Source organism: Cavia porcellus, unplaced genomic scaffold (genome assembly GCF_034190915.1).
Source record: "Cavia porcellus strain 051 isolate PalLab524CR breed Dunkin Hartley unplaced genomic scaffold, mCavPor4.1 scaffold_1, whole genome shotgun sequence".
NCBI lineage: Eukaryota > Metazoa > Chordata > Mammalia > Rodentia > Caviidae > Cavia > Cavia porcellus.
The window spans coordinates 122,400,921-122,419,169 of NW_026947484.1; positions in this window are offsets into that span (position 1 = coordinate 122,400,921).

The following is an 18,249-nucleotide window of genomic DNA, read 5'->3' on the forward strand; positions in this document are numbered from 1 at the left end:
TTTGAAGGCAAAGGTTATTTTCACTGTTTTGTTTTGTTATGTTTCTTTTGCTCTATTCAGTATTCTCAATTCGTTTTATAATGTTCTATTTTTTGTTTGATTTTGCTATGCCTAATTGACTGGACAACTATTGTGAAGTTAAGGAGATATAACATAGTGCATATTACTACTATCCAGTATCCTACTGTGAAATCCTGTACCAATTTCACTGCATTGTCTCGATTAGCTTTGTTCTGTTGTGTGCTGTTGCATTTTTACTACTTTCAAAATTAAAAAAAAAAAATCTCTGTAGTATGCTATACTCCATAGAAAGCCACATAAGAAAATCAATCTAGTCCACTATACACAAATGGTATTATACTCAGTTTGATCACACATCTGAATTATCAGAGCTAGAACCAAAGAACTTGTACCTATTCACACAGTCAATCACCTCAAAGGACATAGTTTCAACAAACTTTAGGAATGAGAAAGAGATGCATGCGTGAATCTCAGTAGTTGGAATTAAGTGTGGGACCTCTCAGTAAAACACTTGAAAGGAAACATTGTTCCTTTTTGTGTTAAGGTCCTTCCTGCTGCTAGGAGCTCAGTCTGTGATGTTTATGTTCTGTTTGTGGTTTTTTGTTTGTTTGTTTGTTTGTTTTGAGAGTTTTGAATCCTTGAAAAGTGTTACAGAAAAGTGTTGCAAAGTTTAGCCCTATCTCAGAAAATTGGGACAGATGACCTCAAATTTTTCTACGTCAGAGGGGTCTGTGGTTGCACATTTTTGACCATTAAGAGAAGGAATTGAATTTGGTGAACCCAGGAATTGAAGCAGTTCTAGAGAAGCAATCGGTTCAAAATTTTATGCTTCAGTTGGAAAGGAGAGCCAATACCGCAGTCGGGATTATTCACTGTGGTATTTCATCTTTTTTTCCTTTTTTGTGGATCTTTGTTTATTAATGCTTCATGAAAGTATTTTCTTTTCCTGATTTCTTTTCCCAGAATCTAAACTGGCCTTGAGTCATGGCTGATGTTCTCAGATTTCCAAGAGAGTCCACCACACCAGAGGTTTGCCTTCTGCACTGCTGAAGGGCCCAGATGACTGCGGTCTCCCGCTTCATGCCTCCTCCCTCTTCGCCCCGCATCTGACTCACCATTTCCTGACTTACTGCTCTCCCCATTTCCCTGTGACAGGCCCAGGACAAAACCACCTTTCCTCTGCTGCAAAGTTTCTATCTCTGCCATTTCCAGGCTTGTTTTAAAACCCACTTTTTCCGGGAACATTTCTCTGGTAAAGGCTTTCCTGATGGATCAATTCTTAGTTTTGTGATATTGTCTAAAAATGTAAACATTCAGATTAGAAGCTTTACTGTGCAAAGTCTTTTGTTAGAATTATTATCATTATTATTGTTATTATTTTTGGTACCGGAGATTGAACTCACGACTCAGTGCCTGCCACACAGGTACTTAAGCCACTGATTAGCCCTGGCTTGCTAGAATTATTTTGAATGTTTTGTTTTCTTTTTTGCTCTCTCTGTCTGTCTGTCTGTGTGTCTGTCTCTCTCTTTCTTTTTTTTATACTGGGGACTGAATCCAGAACTTTTTCCTGAGCCCTTTTTATTTTTTTATTTTAAACCCGAGTCCTACTAAGTCACTAAATTGCCCAGACTGGGCTTGAACTGTTGATCCTCTTGCCTCATCCTCCCAGAATGCTGGGATTACAAACACGCTCACTATGCCCAGTTTGTTTTGTGTTTTACATTGGTAAAGACAGGAAGTAAGATCTGATTCCTTATATCTCATGAAGCATTCTTTTGTACACATTTACAATTCATGCTGAAATAACAACTCTGGAGTGATTCAGGTCATTGACAAGGAAGGGCTACAGGCTGTCCCTCCTTACAGATTTGACCCTATAGTGTGTGAGCTTTCCCCATATGTGAAGAGGATAGTTGGTGGTAGGAATTTCTGAAACGGACCTGTGTTAGAATTCCTGTCATGGACCTGTGTCACATCCTTACTGCAATCAGGTGTTAGTAGAACTCTGATGGGGACACATAGAAACCAGGGCTGGGAATGTTGTAAATTGTAAGTAGTGATCTTGAGGATCACAGTAGTTGACCCTGTACTTGGTTCAGAGGGAATGAAATAAATTTCTTTAGAAAGAGAAAAAATATAGCATTCTTGCATCTGAATAAAGTGGAATAAATAATGCATATCACATGTAAACTCAGGATGTCAACCATACCTTTTCCCACCTGGTCTATAGTGGTCAGATTATAAGCTAAGGGATAACTAACCATCTATTGCAGAAACTAACACTGCACTATGTGTACAAATCACTATGAAAGCAGATTGCTGATCAGATGACAGTAGGAAAAGAATAGGAGAATGTGCTTTGATAATCACAGTTTTTGTCCAACCATTAACAACAACAAACCATAAATTGTAGTTGAATTTGCATAACAACAGATCTCTTTTAAATTAATAAGCCCAGGAAATTTGATAATGTTGGGGGATTTTAAGTGAGGTGGTTTGTTAAGCATCATTGGGAAGACGACATATGAGTACAGACTTCAAGGAATAGAGTTACCATGAGGATTTCTGCCATGAGAACATTCCTGGTTGATGCAAAAGCCAGTGCAAAGGCTAGAGATCAGTGTATGGATGATGTGCTTCAGAAGCTTTGGGGGGGCCAGTGTGCTGGCTCAGAGTGAGAGACAGGATGAGACAGGAGGCAGGAATGGCCCAGTCATCAGAGGTTTCATAGGCTGCTGTAAAGACTGATTTTCCTCTGAGAGACATGGACCAACTGGAGAGTTTTGAAAAGGCAGATGTCATGATCTGATTAATGTTGAAAAGGACAGCTCTGGCTAATCCATTGGGAATAGTGGTAGTGAAGCACATAGGCAAGAAGGTGGATTATTGGAGACCTGAGACACAGAAGCCTTTAGAGAAAAAGGCTAGTATCAGGCAGGTGACAGAGGTGGGTTGGAATTTCAGGGGTATGGACACGGACAGGTGATGCCAGTGTTTTAGTTACATAATTATTTAGATCGATCTGCGAACATTTGCTTGTCTGATATTCATATATACTTGGTGAAAATCCACAAGGTTCTAAATATTTACTACTTTCTGAGCCTTTGGGCAGGCTGTAAGTACATTCTCAGGGACAGAGCTGAGAGACAGAGAGAGAGAGAGACAAACAGAGAGAGAGAGACAGAGAGAGAGAGAGAGAGAGAGAGAGAGAGAGAGAGAGAGACAGAGACAGAGAGAGACAGAGACAGAGAGAGACAGAGAGAGACAGAGAGAGAAATACTCCAGCTATGGGTTCTGTGGATTCCTACCTGGGAGATTCAAATAGGCAAAACTCTGTCCAGTAGAAGTAGCCCTTAACAGGCTTTCCAAAGAGAAGGTATGATTTATATGTATAAGGATTATAAAGTAATATATTCGATTATTTGTTAGTGCATTTATCCACAGAGACTTAGTTAATATCATAGTTGAGGCCTATATCATACTTATCTTGGTGTTTTCATACCTCTGAATTATATTTTCTTGTTTCTCTGACTCCCTTCCCCTATGTCCTCATTATTTTCTGGTTTTCTCACCCAGTTATTATTTATTTTCCTTGAATTGACTACTTTTTTCATATTTATCTCTCCCTGTGTCGTGCAGGTCTCAATGAGTTCCCTTTAGGATTTAACAAAAGTGGATACTTAAGTAATTCCTCAGCAGAGGTTCAGTATTCCTTAGATGGGATTGTTTGCCATGACAGATAAAATAAAAGCATCTGCAAAGCCCGAGGCTGAACGATCCTGATGTTTGCTGCTCACAAGCCTTCAGTGACTCCCTGTTGGCCTTTGTGTGGTCTGTCATCCTTTGCGTGGTCTATCACAGAAGAGTTGTCCTCGTGCCTTTCTGTACAAGGAACTGTGGGTCTTGGGTAGAGATGGACAGTGTCATTCATTTGTGTACCTGTGTTTCCACTGTGCCATGTATGCAGTAGGCACCTGATAATGGCTGCAGAGCATAATGTGAATAGAGCGGGACAGTTTGCCCCCTTCAGCTAATATGGGTTTAAAATTGTAGTTGGGAAGCCAGCAGACTACCCTTAAGAAAAGAAAACATCCTTTTATCTTACAAAGCTCTAGGCAGCTGCTGATGCACACAGAGGAAGCCATGATTAAGGTTCAGGAAGCAGAAAAGGAAGATAAGACATATTTCACTTGATGAATCCGGATGGGTGGGCCTGATGTTGAAGGCTTCTGATGTCAAGACCAATTTGACTCACATACTACTCTTCTGAGTAACATCCTTTTATAGTTTGGTCTCTATCCTCAAAAACATGTTACCTTGGTGTCCTGTGTCTCACACCTGGAGTTGGTGGTGTTTGGTGAGAATTTATAGAAAGATTTGCTCCTGACATTGCTCAAAACTGGCTGTAAGATGTCCTCTCATAGCTCCAGAAGAGATTTACGTCATTCTGGATGCCATCTCCAAGTGGCAAATGGCTACCAATCATATTTAAGAAGGGTATGGATAAAAATGAAGTTTTGACACTGTATACAGAGGTTTCACATTCACAGATTCAACCATCTGTGGGTCAAAACTATTCAGATAAAATTGTATCTGTACCAAGCATGTTAAAAACATTTCTTTTTTATGACTTCTCAAAACTATGATGCAATAACTAATTACCTAGCTTGTAAAATATAAGATGTTACAAGTAATCTAGAGGTGACTTAAAGTATATGAAAAGATTTGCTTAGGCTGTCTATAAATGTTATATGCAAATGTTAATCTGTTTTGTATTAGGATCCACAGCTTTTGGTATCAGCGGGGGATCCTAGAACCAATTCTTAATGGACAGTGAAGGATGGTTATAATTCAGTCGGCTTATAAATAAGAAAAGGAGTCAAACATTTGTGTGTTTCCTATTTCAGATTCCCTGCCCAGGATGGTACCAGATTTGCTTGGCATCATAAATAAAGTTTTCTGCTCATCAGAGAGCTGCCATTTCCTTGGCTTCATCTGTCTGAAGTGATCAGTTCCTGCTAGCTTTGCAAAAGCATGAGCCTACACACTCAGAATTATTTGTAGATGTTTTTGGGAAAGAGTGGTAAAATGTATGCATCATTATTTCTTCATGTGACTGGAAACAGAGTTCATTCATTCACTCAGCAAATGAATGCTCCCACTGATGCATATGTGAACTTTATTCACAGGGAGTTTCTTAGCACCAGTAAATATTAATGAATAAAACAACAATGAAATTCCCTGGCCTCCTGGAACTTGCACTGTAGTGGGAAGTTTCTTCCACCAACTGTTTGTTTATCCCTTGTGATAAGAGACTAACTTGACAGATGAACTTGAGAAAGGAAGAGAAGATTTATCCTCATCTTCATCTCTCCTTTTGTGATCCTTTCCTCTCTATTCATGTGTTCCAAGGTCCCAAAATTTTCATAAAAAACACTTCCATAAATAAAGAGCTGACAATGCAATTTCACTATTTGCAGCTTCATAGACAGATGCTCCGAAATGACTGTTTCTTAGGAGTAAACCCAAATCGTCATTTCTTGACAGATTCAGAATTCCCCCCACCCCGCTTCTGCAGGGAATGTGTTTCTGGGTTCTTGCAGCAGGTTGGTAAAGGACTGAGGCTTAGCCTTGATTTCTTTTCTTTTTTTAAACCTCTAAATCCAGTCATCGGTCAAGATCTGTGGACACCCCATTCCATGTCTCCCATTCCACTCCCACTGATAGCTTCATTTCTCACTAGTTGTGGGAGTCTCCTACTCCCCTAAAATACCATTCAAGAGCCAGTTTTCTCCATGCCACTTTCTCAGCTTGCAATAACCTTCACTAGCTTCCAGCTTTATGGATATTTAGATGCTTGCCCCTAAATATTTAAAATTTAATCTTTAATTCTGACTTCTCTCTCTCTCTCTCTCTCTCTCTCTCTCTCTCTCTCTCTCTCTCTCTTTTTCTAGCAATGCTGAGGATTGAACTCAAGGCCTTGAGTATCCTAAACACACTCTATCCAGCTACACCCGTAGCCCTAATTCTTTTGATTTATCCTAAACTCCCACTCGGGAAGATGATATATCTTTCTTGGCATATACCACATGGTTTCCAGAAGCTAACTCTTTGCTCCCATTCTTCCTTCCTTCTGGAATTCCCCGTTCACATCTCTGTCATTTGAATTTCTGCTCAATAGTTATGAAAATGTCTAAATTCACTTCCTTCTTGAAGTCTTTTCTAAGTTGCTTACTGAATCCAAATTCCCTTTGTGCTCTTAGTTGCTCCCTCACTGTGGTTATCACTCCCCGTCTTCTGTTTCTCCTTCCCACTACTAGCTATTAGGTCCCTGAAGCAAAGCCCAGGAACTCCTCTCTGTGTTCCTCTTACAGCTTTACATGTGTTGTGGATTCATATGTTCATGCTGCATTACAGAACCCCAGAGATTTGAAGCACATGAGAGGTCAGGAAGGTGGGGGCATAGCTTTTGGTTAGGGCCAGGTGGGTTGAGTAGATGTATATTTGTTTGCCAAGAGAGCTTTAGAGGTTACTTTTGTTAGATTGGGGTCAGTCACATCTGAAATATGTCACTGGGAAATGAAGAAAACTTGTCTGGGGCTATGGAGACAAGGGAAAAATCTGTGGGCGTATTCCTGATATATAGAAGAGCCTAGCAAATAATAGGTACTGAGTTATGCTGCTTCATGTTCCTCCTGGACAGTGCTAAAAAAATAGAGAGGGAACTCGTGTTTACTGAGTGTGCAGAATGTGTAGAACAGGCACTATGTGTGATTGTATATAATAATAACAACAGCAAACACTTCGGGAGTTTTTAATACGTGGCGGCTTGTTCTAAGCAATTTGCTTGTGCTAACTCATTTCATTGTCATAACAGGGATGTGAGTAGGCATTATTATGATCAGGAAGTTGAAGCACAGTGAAGGCAATGAACTCGTCCAAAATCACCTCGCTGGTAGAGAAATATTCTAGACACAGAGAGCCTGGGACCTATGAGCAGCGACTAATCCCACTGTAAGCCAAATTTCCTGTAGTCCTTGCAACTTCCAGTAAGGCAGATAATATTACTTCCATTTTACAGATGAGAAAGCTGAGTCTTCAAGAGGTTAAACAATGTTTCCACAGAAGCATATGTAGTAAATGGCTGACCTGGGAGTCCAGTTCTATTTTAGCAGTTTCCAGCAGAGTACTTGGAATCTCCTCACCTCCCCGAGTGACACCAGTATCAAATCATTAACCTCTTTTGAGAGGTTATACAGACTAGAAATGTTGCAGGCAAACAACTCTCAAGAATCAGGCAAAAAGTTTCATCCCAGAGAGATCCTTGTGCCCTTTTCATCATGCTTATTATGGTGACAACTATTTAAGCTCAATGAATTTCCTGGAAATGAGTGTCCGCTTGTGAGCTGAAGTCATGACATCCGTAATTGGCTCAGAGCCGCTTCACTGGCTGTGAATTCCCAGGAAATACCCTGTGAGCTGATCACAGTTACTCAGAGAAAGATGTTCTCTTTCCCAGGTTTTTATGCATGTTACCAGAGGACTTCAGAAAGTCAATTTGATTCATTTATCAAACTGGGAAATGTTTTATAACCACTACCACATTATGTCCTTATCTCTGTTAATGTGTCCCGGATGAGATTACCAGGCTATGTGTAGCATTGTCTTGAGTCCCTGATTGCTGCAGGCAGCACAGCCAATGGTGATGACATTTATGTGCACAAATGTCCCTGCTCATCAAATAACTAATGAAATGGTTTTTTTTATTCATTCAGTGTCCTGAGAATTATTCCTTAGTATAGATTATCCTCTGTTGGGAAGCCTTAAGCTTGGCCCTGGTTTAAGATGGTAGATGAACTCACTGCCTGGTATCTACCCTCTGATATACAGAGTTCTATAAAAACCTACAGGCAAGGAAAATGGACCTGATTCTAAACTGTCTTTGAGAGTGAGACCTAAAATAAGGTTACTGTCTAGTCCAGTGTGTGTGCCTATGCCTATTCTGACTGAGACATGTGTCTTTGAGACTCAGACAAGACAATACATGATAATGGTGGAGCAAAATTGGGCTTTGCTTTTATTTTTGACAGTCCTGCTCTGTAGTCTTAGGCTGGTCTTGAATTCAGTAAGCAGACTAAGCTGTTTTCACACTTAAGATCCTCCTGCCTCAACCTTCTGTGTTTATAGGTTTATATCACCATCTTATCTCAAGGCTGGGCTTTCAATTTAATAATTTTATTTTACTCCCAGGGATCAGGGGAGAGATTGGGATTTTGATGTGTATTTGAGGATATAAGAAAGTCTAGGCAGCAAATGTCTTTTCCTGAATCATTTAGCACCTAAGAGATCTCCCAGGAAGCACCAGTATTGAGCTTAGAATTATGTTTACAGTTGGGGTTCTGACAAGGACATTTCCTCAGATCTTTAGCTTTACATAAAGAGGTGTGAGGGATATATACACATGTCTTTGAAAGAAGATGGGTTGGGACTGTTTGGGAGAAATAAGTGGGTCTGACATCAAAAGTTTGTTGCTATGTTAGACTACCAACTGAGAGTTTGATTATCTCTAAATGGAGTCTTTTTACTAAAGTTCTTTGGAAGACACTTTGAATGGTGCAATGCTGAGTAAGGACTCATCTAAAAAGAAGCTTGTCGCTGGGCTTGGTGACACACACACATGTAATCCCAGCATTTGGGAAGCTGAGGCAGGAGGGCCAACCTGGGCTACATAGCAAGATCTTGTCTCAAAACATCAAAAACTAAAATAATAACAACAACAATAATGAAAAGAAGCATGCATCTGAAATTTGAGCTGGCTCAACAAATTGGATTCAAAATTAATTTGCAATAATTAGGGAAATCTATAAAGTCTGAAGTGTGGTGGGTTTATGCAGCTGATGTTTTAGTTAACATTCAAGGGCTCTTCTTTTTAACAAGATGAACTACTTCATGGTCTCAACTGGAAGTGAAATGCTCTTCTTTCCCCAGAATCTTGAAGGGATTTAGGTCTGTGAGGCTGGGGTTGTAAAAAAATATTTTCCAGGTATATTTGACAGTTCTAAGGTGTTCCAGGCATCATAAGTGGCTTGCTGATGGACAAGGCTTTGTAAAATATTGGAGGGCCATCTTCTAAGATTCCTCATTTTATTTTATTTTTTTCTCATTTTATTTCCTCATCTCATCTCATCTCATCTCATCTAATCACATCTCATCTCATTTGGATTTTTAGACTAATAGGTTCTAAGACATTGATAGAATTTTCAGCATGGCTAAAAAGATAAGAAATATGAAATAAAAGTGGCCCTTATTTTAAGAATGTGGAGAGAGATTCCATGACCTCCAGGATCTGACATTCTCTGTCCGACACATGGTGTGAGGGCATACATATAGCTTAGGTTTGGGGTGGTGCCTAAGGGGCATTACTGATGCACAGGTAGCCCATTGGAATTCATTTCATGCCACAGGTAAATTGCGTAGGGGCAGGAAGATGACCTCAAGATAGAGCCTCTTGTTTCCACCTCCCAGTTGCAGCTTCCCATCCAGGGAAAAATCCTTTCATTCCTGTCTTTTTATTATTAAGATAAAGGGTGATTTTTTTCTTTTACTGATTGCTGCTGAAAGGGGGTGCTGTCCTGGGGTTTAGGAAGGTCAACAGGATGACGGTGGATGCCCATGTAGAAGCTGGTGCCAGGTGTTTTAACCAGGACAACTTTATCATTGATGAATGCCTGCATGTTAGACTTACAAAACAAAGAGACCAGGTGTCATGAGGAGACATGCCACTATCATATTTAAGGACCAGGCGAGGTAGAAGGAAAGGTGCCTTTGATTTAGATATGTCATTTTATCAGTACCGTGTTGAGGTAGAATCATTGCCATGGTAAGGTAGAATTCTGAAAAATAAATGTGGGGTTATGAGGGGTGATTATTTCCCTCATCTGAAAGGGTAAAAGTTAAGAGGGTAAGTAAGAGTAAGACTTGTCTCTGGTGTGCATGATGTGGGAGTCTTTAGGAAATACTGTTGAGAGTCTTGCTGTAAAAAGGATAATTAATAGAATATAAGAAATTAGGAACCAAATTGGATAACAAAACATGAGAAAAGGATGGTTAGATCTGTGCCTGGGAGGGCACCACTTAGCCTGAGTCATGTGAAACCAGGATGGCAGTCTAGCAACTTTGACTGCTGTTGAGGTTGCCAAGAAGGCCAGGTATGGGTCACTCCACCTTGGCTGTTAGTCCTTGCAATGGTTTTATGTAACAGGACTTTAGTAAGTATATCAGCAGTCTCCCTAGTTGTGGGAAAGGCTTTTATGTATCCTGAAAAAGTATAAACAAAGGTGAGAAGATAAAATTTATCTGTCAGTCTTGACCAGGGTTGTGTCTGAGAAATTGGTAAATAGGAAAGGAAGGGGGTGCTATGTATCCCTGAGGGGTGGTTTTACTAGAGATAACAGGGGTAAGCTGTTGAGACCTCAGAGTGTCTGGGTTAGTCTGCATAAACACAAAGGAATAAAAAGGCATTTTTAAGATTTAGGACTGTAAAGTGAGTGGTGGAGGGAGGGTTGGGCACCACTGGGTGGATTGGGGTAACAGCACTATTGAGTATCTTAACGTCTTATACTAGAGGGTAAGACCCATCAGGCTTGAGTACCAGGAGAATAGAAGTATTATAGAGTGAATGGGTAGGCTTAAGAAAACCATCATCTAAAAGGCACTTAATTATAGGTTTAAGTCCCTGTAAATGTTTGGGAGCCATGGGATATTGGGAAACACAAGGAAGAATTGAAGGATCCCTGAGACGAATTAATAATAGGCGTGGCATGGCAGTGCAGGTGGGATTGGAGGTATCTCAAACTATGGGGTTTACCAGAGAAGAAGCAGTCTGGAACCTGCACAAAATAGGCCCTGTCTGTAAAGGCTGCATAGGTTGGCCATCAATACCCCTATAGACTAAGGACTTCATATAGCAGCCTGAAAACTCAGAAAGAACATGACCTCTATGTCCACAAGTATAGAGAATGTCTTACCTGAGACCTCTAGTAGGACTTGGGACTCGGAGAAGGACACCTTACTGGGGGCTGTGGACGGCATTATCTGTCAGTCTTGACCAGGGTTGTGTCTGAGAAATTGGTAAATAGGAAAGAAAGGGGGTGCTATGTATCCCTGAGGGGCGGTTTTACTAGAGATAACAGGTGTAAGCCCCACCAGTCTTCAGCAGCAAGTCCAAGCAGATCTGTCAGCGATGAATCTGGCAGTGTTAGCATTTCCTGTGAGGGCTAGAAGTTCCTCTGGTGGCTAGGACAGTCCAGTAGCCCTGGGGTAGAGCCCCAAAGGAATGCCAGGATGGGGCACTCTCTTGCCCAGTGCCCTTCTGTTGCATTTGAGGTATGGTCTGGGAGGGGCTCAGGCAGCTCCACCTTGTGTCAGTTTACCTATCTCAGAGCTCCAAGTTTCACTGCTAAAAGATCAGATTGTTATTTTTTATCTCTGTTGTTGAAAACACAAAAAGCCATATTAAGGTCTCCCTGTGGGGCTTAAGGGCCAAGTTTAGCCTTCTACTGGTCCACAGTAGAAGGTATCTGTAGAATCAATTAAGTATGCAGGAATCAAATAATACAATCAACAGGGTATTTATGATTATAACTTTAGTATTGGCTTCCCATAAGGAGGAATTTTAGGGACTGACATGTCATTTATTTGTCATATATAAGTATCTCTTTATGCTGTAAAATGTCTAATGCCATCTGATTTTTGGAGGATGGCCTGTTTTATTAATTTTACCTTTTTATTTAGGAGAGAAATCAGCTATGGTGTCATTTAATGTTAGTTGAGTATGGTTAATTATGGCTTGGCGGAGGGCTGAGCCAGGGCAGGCGGACGGGCTGGGAAAGGCTCAAGCCTGGCCTCTGCCCCAGTGTTGGTCTTGTTATTTTGCATGCATCATATAACTTTTCTTCTGGAAAAGATCTAGTGGATCCTAGCAAAAGAAATCAAAAAAGAATTTATAATTATCTCTTAATTTCAGTTGTTAAACATCTAGAAGATTGATAACAGTACAGTACAATATAGGCAGTAAGCTTACCATAGAACATTAAATGGCTATCAACCATGAACATTTTAACATTTGAATGCTGAAGAAATTTGTGAAACATCTCTAAACGTATGTCTGGATCTGATAGAAAACATTTTTTGGGGGCTGGGGATTTAGCTCAGTGGCATAAGTGCCTGCCTTGCAAGCACATGGCCATGAGTTTGATCACTGGTACTGATAAAAAAAAAAGGAAAACATTTGTCATCATACATTACATAAATTTTTGTTTAAAAATTATTATTCATCTGGTTTACTCATGTTGGTCTGATTTGTATCTCTTGGCTGGAACACAAGAAAAAGGCAGCAGAAACAATCTCAATTTTATATTTGAAAGCATTAATATACCATCAGATCAGCAACAATGAACTGTCTTAGTCATATGAACTTTAGTTTAGGTGTTTCACATAAGGCTATGGAGATTTTTGAAGGCTTTAATTGATAAACAAGGCTGGTAAAATTATCAGGTGGCCACTTCCCCATTTATCAGATGAAGTCTTGTCTATTGTCTCCTCGCCCCAGTTTTAACCAGTTTTAGCAACATTTTGACCAGCTGGCAAACTAGGTGGAAGCATGTTTTTTAATCTATAACCCAAATAAACCTTGATTAAATGGTTTGAGAATGCAAAAAGGAAAAAATGTTGAGCTCAAACAAGAAGGAACAGCTGTTCACAGTGCAGGCAAATGGACAAACATGGACAGATATCTGTACAGTATAAATGGACTGAACAAACAACAGATATATTTTATAAAATCAGAGTGCACGCAAATATATTTGGCCAATTTGAATTATATTAAATAAGGCTGGTGTGAACCCTTTTGTAAATCAATTAAAGAGATCTCTTGAAATAAGAATTGGCCCCTTTTCTTCCCCACCGTGGACCAGAGCCTAGCTTGCTCTTGGGGGGGGGGGGGCTGGGACTGCTCAAGAGATGCTCGGATCACGCAGGGAGGGTGGGTGCTCAGGGTGGGGGCAGGGTGCACAGGGTAGATGGGGCACAGAGCTGGGGCACAGCATGAGAGCCCAGAGAAGTCTACACAGGCCAGGCTGTTGGTGTGCACCATGTATGCCCCATCTGAGCTGCCAGCGCGCAGCCCAATGCTGTCCGTGCCCACCTCCCCCAATGCTGTCCTTGCTGGCTTCCCCCACCCCGTGGGAAAAGTGGGGCATGTGCGGCATGGGGAGGGACTGAGAAATGGGTGAAGCAGGGAGGAAAGGAGGATGTTGAGAAAGCTTTGGGGTTTGTTGTGTGAGAGATAGGGGAAAGGCGGTAAAGAAAGAAGTTTTCTCCTAAGTGTGTGGAGGGGAGGGATCATGGAAGAACAGAGGGAGAGAAGGACACATTCTTAAAATAAAGGCCTAAAGATGGAGAGTTTTTGCAAACTTGTCAGTGTGATAAGCTATAAATAAAAGTCAGCTTTTGGTTTTAGATATGTTTTTGGGGGGACAGGAAGTGGTCCCCAAGATCAAATCACAGTCAGGTGAGCCTACGGACTGTAATCTAACCAGATAAGGCCATCACCTGACCTCTTAGACTGATGGTAATTGGTTCCAAAACTCGTGTTCTTGGTGGTCACCAAAAAAGGCACAAGTGGATTTTCCATGGATTAGTAATGGCTTTGCCTTGGGGATGCCCCAAGGGACATGAGAGCCCTACCCCAGTCCAAGGAATGGGAAGAAAATCTGGCATGGAGCCCAGCCCCACTATGGAGTAATCTTTGGACAGGTCTGGCTCACCTGCAGTAAATGAATTAGACTGGTGTTGTTTGCAAACCAGCAGTGATAAGTTTAGCAGCTCCCGAGTGTTGAGAAGTGAGGAATTAATCCAGTATGCAGTCCAGTCTGTGAACCAGCAGGGAACTCAGACTGGGAGGTCCCAGGAGTCTCTCGTCTGCCATTTCCAATCAGGGAACCATCTGATAGGATTTTCAGCGTGGCTAAAAAGATAAGAAATACAAACTAAAAGTGGCCTTTATTTTAAGAATGTGGAGAGAGACTCCATGACCTCCAGGGTCTGGCATTCTCTCTGCCCGACACATGGTATGGCGGCATACATATAGCTTAGGTTTGGGATGGTGCCTACCAGGCATTACTGATGTACAGGTAGCCCATTGGAATTCATTTCATGCCACCGGTAAATTGCCTAGGGGCAGGAAGATGACCTCAAGATAGAGCCTCTTGGTTCTGCCTCCCAGCCTTCCACTGCTGCAGCTTCCCATCCAGGGCAAAATCCTTTCAGACATTAGAAAGTTTGAATTTGTCAATATCTTTAAGACATTCTTTTGAGTCTCTTCATATATCCCACCATTAAATTATATACCCAGCACTCTTCTTAATTTTACTTTGGGACAAGGACTCGTTACCCAGCCTAGCCTGGAACTTGGCCTCTCTGCCTTAATCTCTGTGGTAGCTTGGATTACTGGTGCCCACCACCATAACCAGCTCTCCTACCATGTTTGGGGAAATTTCACCCAAGAGGAAACTCTGATGCAACAGTTGGTTTGAAAAGGATATATGGGAGCCACTTTTTGTTATGAGATGGGAAGATCTTTCTAGAATGTTTCACCTTATGCACTGGGGATGTTATTGGTAAGTGCCAGGAATATGACCTTGTATGATGACAGGTTACAGTGTAAAATTTGGAACTAAAGAAGCTTGTTTTTAAAAATAAAATGATGATGATCTTCCTTTTGGAGCCCCTGATTTTCTCTGTCACCTAACTTTTCCTCAGGTGGGCTGGAGGTGTAGGCAAGTGCCAGAGTGCTTGTCTAGCATGCACAAGGTCTCTCACGAAAGAGAAAAAAAGATCCCTTCATATATAGAGAAAAAGTTTTAGAAATTCTTCCAATGTAAGAAGCCAAACAAGGTGCTAATGACATTGTTACACTATTAGGTTTAGCAATGAAAAACAATGCCTAATCCTGAAGGACACAAAAGGTGGTTCTAATGGTTCCTGTTATCTCCAAGAGAGGCCACATTTGGGCCCACTGATTGGTCCTCTGGGTTTGCTGTTCATTCCTGTAAGTCCCCATCCCACACACCTTCAAGCTGTAAACTCTTGCAGTTACGAAAGGACCTCGCATTACAAAAATTCATAGATGTGAACAAATCACAGAAGTAGCTCACATGTCTGCTGGATGTTGTCACCGTTGTGTTCTGTGTGCTCACTGTGCGGTACAGAGTAGCACAGAGCTCCATCAGAGCCCAGGATGCTTGGAAGCAAGAGGAACAACAGTGGTGATGTGGAGGTGACTGCTAGGAAGCATGGCACAAGAACCATAGAAACAAAAGTGAAAATATTTGAGAGGCTGGACTGCAGTGAACAGGTGCTCCACCATCTCCCACGCACTCTCTCTCCTCCAGTTAGTAGCTATTCACTGCAGGCATCCCCGCGATGCCAGTTGTACTGTGCTGTAGTGTGTCACCATTGCAAAGTAACTGTAAATGCAAAACTATTTCATTTACAATATTTGCGTGTGTTTTATGTTTTATATTGTGTATTTGGATCAAAGGTATACAAGACTTATATTGTCAGACTCATGAACAAATCTGTCTTACCTCAGCATCCTAGAGGGTTAGAATTACAGGAGTGCATGTACCACAATTCTTCTCCACAGTTTAAAACCTTTATTTTTGAGACAGGATCTCTCTAAGTTGCCCATGCTGGCTTCAAACTCATAATTCTTCCTCCTCAGCCTTTGAGTAGCTAGGATTACAGGGATATGCCACCATGACCAGCATTGTATTTATATTTATTGGGTACATATTAATTATACCTATCTGTGGGGTAGAGTATGATCATTCACTATGTATACAAATGGATAATGAGACCAGATCAGCATTTTCGTCTCCACAGACATTTATCATTGTGTAGGTTTGTGTGCGAGTGTGTGTTGGGAAGTTTTAAATTTCCTTCTGCTAATTCTTTTCAATGAACTGTTGAGAACTGTTATCACAGCGTGTGCTATAAACTGTATTTTGGTATGTATTATCCAATCTCCATTCATTCCCCTTGCCTCTCTTTATAACTTCTAGTGACCACAGTTATACACTATACTTACATGAAGTCATCATCTTAGCTGCCACATATGGGTGAGAACACATGGTGTTGATTTGTATGTGCTTGGCTTATTTAACATGACGTATTCTCCAGTCCCATTCACATTGCCACAATGACAGGAGCTCATTCTTTTTTGTCAATGGATAGATAATATTTCATTATGCATATGAGCTACATTTTATTTATGCCTTTTTCTATTGATGGACACGAGTTGATTCTGTATCTAGGCGATGTGAAAAACATTGAGTGCACACATCTCTTTGACATACTGGTTTTAATTCCTTTGGATGTGCTCTGTATTTTGATTGCTGGATTGTGTGGTAATTTTTAGGCAGGGAATCATTATATAGCTTAGGTCAGCCTTGACCTTGTGATCCTTCTGCTTCATATCTCATTTGCTGGGATAACAGGCATGCGCCACACTACTGATTATTTCTAGTTTTTTGAGGACCCTCCATACTGCTCTCTAGAGTGCAATGCTAACTTACATTGCTACCAACAGTACATAGGCATTCCTCTGTGCCCCCACATCTTAGCCAGCATCTTTAATTTTTCTTCTTGATAATAGCCGTTGTAATATGGTGGTGTGATAGTGTATTGTGGCTTTGATTTCCATTTCCATGATTAGTAAGGTTAAGCACTTTTTTCCATTATTTGTTGGCTATTTCTATATCCCTTTTTAAGATACATGTGTTCGGATAATTTACTCAGTTTTAAATCAGAGATTTTTCTTCTGTTGTGTAATTGTTTGAGTTTCATGCATATCCTGGATATTAATCCCTTATTAAATGAATAGTTGGTGAACATTTTCTCTCATGCTGGAGGTTTCCTCTCTTCATTTTGTTTAGTGTTTCCTTTCCCATGCAGAAGCTTCTTAATTTGCTATAATTCACTTTGTAAAATTTTGCTTTTGTTGTTTGCCTTTAGGGGGTTTTGCAAAAAAACTATTACTTATACCCAAATGTTTCTCCTATGTTTTCTTTGAGTAGTTTCATGGCCTTCCACTTAAGTTTTTGACTAATTTTGAGTTGATCTTTTGTGATGTGATGATACAGGCATCCAATTCCATTCTTTTACATATAGATATTCAATTTTCCCATCATTATCTGTTGAAAAGACTGTGGTTCCTTCTATATGCTTTTTGGCATTTTTGGTGAAGATCAACAAAGCTGTAAATTTGTGTTTACTCTTAGTTTTTCTTTTCTGTTGCCTAGGTCTATGGTGTTTTCTGAAGGGACATGTAAGCGCTGTAGTCCATGGGCCCACGGCTGATGCCACTGTGGGGAGCCCCTCTTGTTTTTAGCTCCATCTTTCTGTTGTTGGGCTTAGCCAGTGTCTTAAACATGTGTGGTGAAAATATCATTGCATAATGAGACCAAAGACTGGAGAAACACTTATTACTGTTTTTGCTAAAAATGCACAGCCCAGGCAATTCATACCTCCTTTCAGTGCCTTATTGAAATCTCTAAGGTCCCACCAGCCATGACACTTGAAAGTTTGTGATTTGTCCCAGGACTTCCAGGATGCAGCATCACATGCCTTTGGTGTGTGGGATCAGAGTGGGGCTTGAATATGGCTGTGTTTTATGACCTTCAGATACTTTTTGAACTCACCATTATGGGTTGGATTTTTTTTTTAATTTTATTTTGAAAGTAGTAAAATACAACAGAACAAGACAGAATAAAGCCAACTAAGATCATACAGTGAAATTGGTACAGAATTTCACAGCAGGTTACTGGGATAACAGTAATAGGTATCACAGTATATTTCGTTATCTTTACAATAATTGTTCTTTCAATCACGTATATCAAAATAAAATGAACTACAGAACATTATAGAACTTATCAAAACAGAATATTGAATACAGCAGTACCATTAATCAGAATAGAGCAAAACAGTAATAAAAATATTTGCCTTCAAAGAGATGGTAGAAGGAAATCCCCTTTATTTGCTATGGTCAGCCTCCCAGGAGATGCTCAGATTTCTGGTTCTCATTTGGTAACGCGGGGACAGGAGAATAGGGGTAGGGGAAGTGGAATGGTTGACTCTAGGCCGTGCGCCAGTAGGTTCACTATTGCT